The sequence below is a fragment of the Parasteatoda tepidariorum genome, chromosome 10 (genome assembly GCF_043381705.1).
Source record: "Parasteatoda tepidariorum isolate YZ-2023 chromosome 10, CAS_Ptep_4.0, whole genome shotgun sequence".
Lineage (NCBI taxonomy): Eukaryota > Metazoa > Arthropoda > Arachnida > Araneae > Theridiidae > Parasteatoda > Parasteatoda tepidariorum.
The window spans coordinates 81,914,389-81,923,592 of NC_092213.1; the positions used below are offsets into that span (position 1 = coordinate 81,914,389).

The 9,204-nt window shown below is 31.5% G+C and overlaps 1 protein-coding gene across 1 annotated transcript in view; it reads right to left on the reverse strand.

The window, feature by feature from the left end:
* LOC107454301 (uncharacterized) overlaps nt 1-4,152 on the reverse strand; it is a gene marked incomplete in the record, with an annotated part of 41,663 nt that extends 37,511 nt beyond the window's left edge. Inside the window, 1 exon segment of the mRNA XM_043053035.2 lies at nt 3,990-4,152.
* Nucleotides 4,153-9,204: the final 5,052 nt, after the last annotated feature.

Sequence of the window (9,204 nt, forward strand, 5' to 3'; positions counted from 1 at the left end):
TAAAGTGTCGTTCTTACTGCACTGCTGAAGTGATTTGTTATTCTGAGTTTTGATTTGTTAGTTACCAAGGATGGGCCCGAAATGGATGTGCGCAAGGTAATATTATACTGGATAATTTAAAAAGTTGACCATAAATAATGTTAGAAAATAAATATTTTTTTAAGAAAAAATATAAAATAGAAAAGAGAAACATAAATTGCCTGTTTTGCAAATAATTTTAGCCACGGATTTGCGCGAAATGGATTTGCACATGGAAAAATTATATAAATTATCAAAGAAAAAAAAAATTTAGTGGAAAATTTTAACACGGATTTGCCCGAAATGGATTTGCACATGGAAAAATTATGCAAATTAACAAAGAAATTATTTAGTAAATAATTTTGGCAACGGCTTCCACACACTCTTCAACTGTGTTCAAGAAATAATAAACAGTGCGCATGCATCGTTATTGCATGCGTTGCTATGGCGACTGCTGCTGTTTTTCTTTTTATTTTCACTAGCAGGGATTTTTAATGTATTTACCTACATAATAATAATTTAAAGTATTTTACTGTTAACGCATAATGACTGGCTTGGCGGTGATTTTAATATAAATATGAATACTGAAGAAGGAAAAGTATTTTGTGAAACACGTATATAGGCAGGATTTAAAAACCAATCCAACGACATACATCAATGAAGGACAGTTTTTGCAACCCATGATTTGAAATGGTGTGGCGTTTAACGGAGTCAATTCAGAAAGAAAAAGCATTTAATCCATGGGTAACCACTAATCTTAATAAGGCGATCACATCTTTTTATTATATTTAAATATTTTTGTTTGTCTTTAGTTTAGTTTTGTATTTCACTTTGCTTCAAAAGTTTATCCAGTGCTGCGAAATTTGTACCCAAATAAAAAAAATCAATATTTTCTGGCAGCAAATAAATAGTATTCTATGGACATGTATGAAGTCGGAAAAATCTCTACGATACACACTCGACATTTTTTTCCGATTGCATATTGATCTTATGAATGTACCGATTTTTAATCTGTCGAAAAAAATGCTATTAACGACATTATATCTACACGAGGGATTTCATTTTAGGTCTAAGGCATTACTATTGGGTTGTTTCAAAAGTAATTTCGATTTATCTTCTGCTCTTTTCATGAAAATAAAAGACGATTTTTGTATAGTTGTTACTGTGAATGATCGAAATAGGTGGTTGATGACTTCCACTGGTGAATGTTGACAATCCCATAGTCGCTTTGGTACCGAAATATATACTTGGTGTAGTTAATTGCCACTGCCCGGTAAACATTCGATATTCTCCATCTCTATTCTCGTAATTTAAAATCTCTGTTATATGAATGTTAATTGATAACGATTCTCTAAAGTTTAAAAAACTTTATTTTAAGTTATCACAATGATGTTTCTTAATTGATGGTTACATACGTTCTACTTCCTTGTTCATTGAGCGCATGCGCATTCATTAAAAGTTACAGATGGCGCTCTCTATTCAAAGTCTGCAAATCGCCAATTTTCTTGTCGAAAATTCAAATTATTTGCATTTGTTATAATTTTTTTAAATAAGTATGGAGTTTTTGTGAATCTTTTATAATATTCATAAAATGACTTTATTTCACACTCTTTTCGTAAATTTTTTATTTTAGAAAAGAACCTTGCAATGTTTATTGCATTCATTGAGAATAAAAATGAGAATGATTGAAGATTTCAAGAAATTACTTTAACATCTAGCAATTTCTCTTGAAACCTCAGAAATCGAAATGGCCGAAAATTTAATCTTTTAAAAAATTTTCAAATTTTGAAAAATTGTCCACGCGTTTTAAAAATTTGTTGCTGTGAAAAATGTTCCGAAATGGACTGACTGATTGTAAAGACACTGTTCTCAGTAGAACACCGAAGTCAAGCATCACTGGCCGCTGTCAGTAAGCGGGTGGGTGAGCACTTAGATCAGTCTGCGTAGGGACCGAGGGTGTGCGGTACTGGTCCTCGTTAAACTGTTCTACCGTAAAGTGCTCGACTTTGAGCGCAGATCGTCGGGCTACCAAAGCAGGGGAGCCATCCCCTCTGCAGAGGATCAAAATTGCGATGGCAAAATTTTCTAATTTTTCCCCTTACGCGTCTGTAGAATTTGACGGGTATTCTTTTTCTTCATTTCATGTATATTTTTTAAAAAATGTATAGGATTTATCAATGAAAATTTGTTTAAATTGTCGTATTTTTCAAAATTAAGCTAAGCAAATTATAAAAATCGGTACTAAGACATTACTAAATACATACTAAAAAGCCATTACTAAATATATATTTTCATAACGGTTTTTTAAAAAAAATGTAAAATTTAAATTCCTCATAAGAAAAATTGAAAACTTTTGTCCGACTCTGGTGACTTATAATTTAAGTTAATCAGAAGTTACAATATGTAATTTCGAAGTAACTGAACTTATCCGTAACCTTAACTTAACTTATTCTTCTTACCTTAAGTTAAACAGAAGTCTTCGATATTATCTAAGCAAATATGGAGAATAATAATGGGAACAAAAATAATATTCGAATGAATGTTATGAAATGATGAATATTATGGCGAAACTAATATTTGCCAAATACTTACACGATTATCAGAACATTCATTATTAAATGTATTTATAATAAAATACCTATAGTTATAATCATACAGTGCACAAAAAAATACCGTAAATAACTTTTGATCCAATAATTGGATCTCAATCTTAATGGTTCAAGGACCAGATCATGAATATGTTAATTCATTAGTTTTGACGATATTTTAAGTTAAGAAAAACAAAACGTACTTTCTCCGAATGAACAAACCTCTTTTTTTCTCGACTAATTCGAATTTTCGACACTAAAAATATGTAGAGTTAGCCACTATCTGGAAAAATATGGTCAAGGGAACGATGAAAACTTTGAACCCCTTAAAGTTAATTTGCATATTTTGCCATATCTTTAGAACTTTTTAAGAAAATCAAAAAACTTTTACTCACGATTATAAAGTTCCTTAATTCGAAGATAATTCCAATCACAAAATAATTTTTTAACAATTGTTTTATAATTTTTATTATTTTACTCAAAATGATAAAAAGAAAATCGGATTTTTAGGTATACCAATTTTTAAAGAATGTTATATTAAATAACAAAATACAAAAATTCGAACGAATAGGCTGAATAATTCTTATGAAATCAAATAATAAATACACAACTTTTTTTAAAAAAAACTAACTGAATCCTTGGCCAAATTATTCGACGCACTAAAGATTCTTTGTAAAATCTTAATTATAATATAATACTATACAACTTTATTATTTTTACACGACTAAAACCGGTTTGCACTTGTTTACGTTCTTGTATCAATTGGCTAACATTGTAACGCTAAAAATATGTACAAATAGGAAGTTTATAAAAAAATCTCTTGAATAAGAACCCATTACATGTATGTTTAAATACAAAAGTATTGCCTATAAGCTCGTGCAAAACATGGCATTATTGAAAAGCTACAGTTCGTCTAATCATTTGGTCGAATTATTATAGCATAATACCTGATATAATAAATATTCTATATTTGTATATAATATATCGTCTAATTTATTCCGTCGTCGAATTTATATTATATATCGTCTAATTTATATAATTAATACACGAACGTAAACAAGTGCAAACCACGTAGAAACAATAAAGCTGTATAGTATTGCATGATAATTAAAGATTTTACATAGAATCTTTAGTGTGTCTAATAATTTGGTCACGAACTGTAGGAGTCGGACACTTCAGAAAGTCGGATTCGAACTAACGACTCCACATCTCAGAATCAAACGATAATAATCCTCTCTTTTCTAATGATGGATGTTTTTACAAGCATACGAAGGTCTCGTGTGATACTAAAAATAATCGCCCGATCTCCTCCAGATCTAGATCTTAGAGAAAACAACGTGCTCTATCTAATTGACCGTAATGAGGAGGATTCAATTCTCTTACCTTTAACGATTTTCAGGTAATCCGTCCAGAGTTTAAAGGATCACCAAAAAACACCAACCAGTGGTTTCGGCTTCGAAGTTATGTCGCATACAAATTTCAACCACTGGCACCGGTTGTTACATGGGGAAAATACCACCTGATCCCTTGAAATCTGATGTGTACAGTTATTTCTGGCATTGGTTTGGAACACTTTCCTACTTGGCGCTCTCGTCTTGGCGAATCTCTCTTTCTTTTGAGAAAAATAAAATAATAATAGAATAACGCGAAACTTTTTTTTTTTTGCATTCACAATTCTAAGAAGGCACAGAATTTACGATTGATAAATAAATCTAGTTTTCGAGAAAATAAATAGTTTTCAGGCAAATCAGTGTAAACAGTACAATTGTTTATTCTGGGTGAGGTTTTCATCGAACTTATGCAATTTTTGTGAAAATATTTTGTAAGAATTTTTTTTAGATTTCTTTTTACTACTCTTTGTTTAAAAAATAAATATCACAAGCATATCTAGAGACAATAAAAATGAAATATTTTAGAATTAAAGTGAATGAAAAAAAAAAACAAATTTATTATCTATATAAAAATATGTATTACCACTTTTTATTTTCCCAGATACTTTAAAACATAATTTCGCCCCCACCTCGGAAGGGAATTTCAAAAATGTCAATAAATAAAGGTCAATATAAAATGGACACAGCTCGAAATGTGTGCTTACAAAAATGGACACAGCTCGAAATGCGTTTTTACAAAAATAAAATAAGCTCATAATACTTGATAACGAAAATGGCCAAAGCTCATAATACGTCATTATGAAAATGGACCCTGCTTGAAATATGTGTCCATAAAAATGGACCTAGCATTTGATTCCTTTTTTTTTTTTCAAACTTCTCTTATGAAAATTGTTCTTTTTTATTAAAGAAAAGACTATTAAATCCAAATAAATTCGTATTGTGACGTCCATTTGTATGAATCACTTAGTGCATTTTATTAAAGTAGTATTTTATAAAGTAGTATTTTGTCTATAAATTTATAATAATGGCAGTAAATTTACGTAGTAAGAATTCAGCGCTCTAAAACTGACTTAATCGGTAGAGTTCTGAGTATACGAAGACATTGCCTAAGAAATATACTGATATACCCAGTCAGGACTTGTTTTAAAATTAAAATCGAATTAAAAAAAAAAAATTTACCTGTAAATTATTCCTCTCTTATTTAACGGTATTTTGAAGTTATTCTTCTTATGCGACTTCCAACGAGGTTGCGTTAAACGTTTAACGCTACATTTTTATTGGCCGGGAAATCACGTGGTAGGATCCAGTTTTCCATCATTCATTTCCATATTGTTTTGGTTCTCACTAGCATAAAAATAATAAAAGTCATAAAAGTATTGTTTTTATATAAATATTTTTTTTAGTTTGTTTTGATACACATATAATTTAATAGGGTAGTATTTTTTATTTTCAAACTTAGTGGATAACAATTGTAAAATATGAGTGAAAACAATCCCATGGACAATGCGACGGATTTAAGGTTATGTCTAGGTACGTCTCTTGTGAATATCAATCGATTGTTAGGTTTTCTCTTCTGAAATTACATTATAACGCATTTACATACATTATTAATACAAATACATTTTCCAGGGCGAGACGATGAGGCAACCACAAGCACTTCCACTGTTTCAAGAGGTCCACAAGGAAGATATGCACAATATTACTGTGATACAGAGCACGGAAGCGAGCGGAGCAGGAAAAAGAGTCGTTGAATAAAACTAGTGATCCTTCTACGACTACTGATTCTTCTACAATTAACGTCGCAGGTTGCAAAGTTTAATTTCTTCGGCGCGGAGGGACTCCACGCGCTTTTTTTTTTTTTCTATTATGTTTTACTGGGTTTTTTTTTTATTTATTTTTATTTTTTAATTTAATATCAGTAATAGGGAAAAAATGTTAAAGCTCGCTCGAAATACAAACGTTTATTTATTTATTTATTTTTAAATTTAGAGGCCATAAAATTATGAATCTTTTTTTAATTGTAAAATTTCATTGCGCAAATATTGAGTGAAAAATTCTAATATAAAGAGCTGCGTCCCATAAACTATAAAATGTGAGGGGGGGGCCAAAGGCCCTCTACCCCCTTCCTGTTCCTCGGTCCCTGTATTTCGACCTGTTTTCAGACTTGAAAACTACTCGACGATGTATAAAAAAAAATGCTTTTGTTCTCTGAACAGTTTTTCCTCACTCAAGTACATTACAGCATCAAAAGAATAGAAATTATTTTTCTTTTTTATTCTAAGGCTCTAGGGGAAAACACTAAAAAACCTCTTACGACATTCTAAGAAAGCATTCTGCGCATGCTCGAACGATAATGCTTGCAACAGGATATTTACCGAATGTGAAGGAGTAGTCACAAAAATAATGCTTATCCTTTATTCCTAATTCCTAGCGCCCACACTGTGAACGAATATTTAAAGGAGAGACGATAAAAAATTTTAAAAAAATGTATCCAGCACACCTGGCAGAGGGCGCGAAAATGGTTTTTCGAGTTTGAGATTGTGGAATGAAGGTCAAACCTCGGGAAAGAAATCTGTTTGCGTCTCATTACAGGACTATTTTAAACGTTACCTAGACATTTCGGAGAGGGTGGGGTTTGTGATTTACTTTTTCTTACTAACAAGAAGGACGGAGGATTATGAGCAATAAAACCCCACTTATTTTCAATATTTTTTTAAAATAGAAAATGATGTAACAAATAAAAAAGTTCGAAAAAATACTTGAAAAGGTTTCATGTTTGAAATAAAAGATTATTTAAAAAAAAAAGAGGAAAAAGGTTTGTGATTAGCTTGTTGTTACTACATGGTGCATAGCCTTTTTAAAAAGTGCTTAAAGGTGCTTATCTTCGATTTACGTTTTTTAAAAGTCCTTTAAGGTGCTTTTTTCATTGGGTGTTTTTAAAAAAGAGGTCAATTTTCTCTTTTCGAAAATTTTTTTTCCTTACCATGTCGATTTTCGCCACGTATTATGCAAAGGCGAGCTTTTCACATTGTTCTATTCAGCGTTTTCAGAATTCATTCAACGACAATCCATTTCGGCCAACTGTCGATCCATACGCATGAAAGCGCCAATCATTTTACATGTTCTATGAAATACTTGCCAGTCCGCATGTGCGTCTACAGAGCTGGGTTCGGTGAGATTATTGCACTTTCATGTACAACTCTGCTTCATTTCGCCACCCACTGATATCGAACCGAAAAATCTCTTGCGACTCATATAACCAAGAAAGGAGTTCTTTGTCAGAAATTAGTTAGTTTATCACGATCATGTAAAGTCATTGAAGATTATTTTGCATTTTGTTAATGTATATGTTACAGACAAAGTATGAAATCCGGCATTCTACAGAATGCCTACGCATTGTATGTAATGCCTAAAACTAGCCGGCGAAGTGTGAAATGATTTATATTTCCCACATTGCTTAGGCATTCTGTAGAATGCCAAATGCTATTTAGGCAAAGTATGAAATAAACGTCCTGATGAGGTCATTATGTAAATGATGTGCATGTTACTGTGAATGACCGAAATCGGTGGTTGTTGAGTTTCACCGGTGAATGTTGACAATCGCATGGGTCGCGCTTTGGTGAATGTCCGAAATATTTATTACATCCGATTTGATATTCATTTATTCGTGGATATAATTACATTTATTCGATATTTTAATACTTAGTGACTATAGATTAGAAGAAACATCAGTATTTGGAGTATCGAGCAAATGTATACCGGGCAATAGTGAAGTAGTTACTACAGTCCCTGGCAAAATCACTAGACGCGCACTAAAGATTCCATGTAAAATCTTAATTATCAGGTGATAATATACAGCTTTATTGTTTGCACTTGTTTACGTTAGTGTATTAATGGGTTAACATTGTAATGCAATACGTTAGAAATAAATACAAATAGGAAGTATGTAAAAAATCTCTAGAATAAAAACCCATTACGTGTATGTTTAAATATAAAAGTATTGCCTATAAACTCGCGCAAAGCATGCAATTATTAAAAAACTACAGTGCGTCTAGTCATTTGGTGGAATTATTATTATATACTAATATAATACCTGATATAATAAATATTCTATATTTATATAATATATCGTCTCATTTATTCAGTCGTCGAATTTATATTATATATCGTCTAATTTAACCCATTAATACACGAACGTAAACAAGTGCAAACAGCGTCAAAACAATAAAGCTGTATAGAGTATCACCTGATAATTAAGATTTTACATGGAATCTTAGAGTACGTCTAATAATATGGCTGGAGACTGTACAATTCCGTAGTAGTTTGTAGTCATTATTTTAAAAAAACGTAGTTGTAGTTAACTACATTTGTAACAAAGTAGTTGTTGTAAACTACAAAAATAGTGTAGTTTTTCCGACCGCTGGGTACGAGCAATACTTAAATGAAACACTAAAACTCCAATTCTTTTAAAAATGTTTTCAAACGCAAAATGATATAACAAAGGGAAAATATTAAACTTGGAAAAATTTCGTACCGTCATTCGGGGCTACTTTGTGCAGCGGGGGCTTCTTTGTGCAAATTCGAATTTGGCATTTCTCAAGTGCTGCGATTCAGTATTATGTTTATTTCACGTTAAAAATGTGTGGAATTTGAANTATAATATATCGTCTAATTTATTCAGTCGTCGAATTTATATTATACATCGTCTAATTTAACCCATTAATACACGAACGTAAACAAGTGCAAACCGGTTTCAGTCACGTAAAAACAATAAAGCTGTATAGAGTATCACCTGATAATTAAGATTTAACAGAGAATCTTAGAGTACGTCTGATAATTTGGCTAGAGACTGTACAATTCCGTAGTAGTTTGTAGTCATTATTTTAAAAAAAGTAGTTGTAGTTAACTACATTTGTAACAAAGTAGTTGTTGTAAACTACAAAAATAGTGTAGTTTTTCCGACCGCTGGGTACGAGCAATACTTAAATGAAACACTAAAACTCAAATTCTTTGAAAAATGTTTTCAAACGCAAAAAGATATAACAAAGGTAAAATATTAAACTTGGAAAAATTTCGTAATTGTAATAAGAGTTTGAAAAAAAAAAGACGGAGGAAAGTGTTAGTGATTTGCTTTTTGTTTCTGACGAAGAGAACGGAGAGGTACGAACCAGGGCTCGAAAAACCACCCGTCCGCCCGTCCTCGGCTG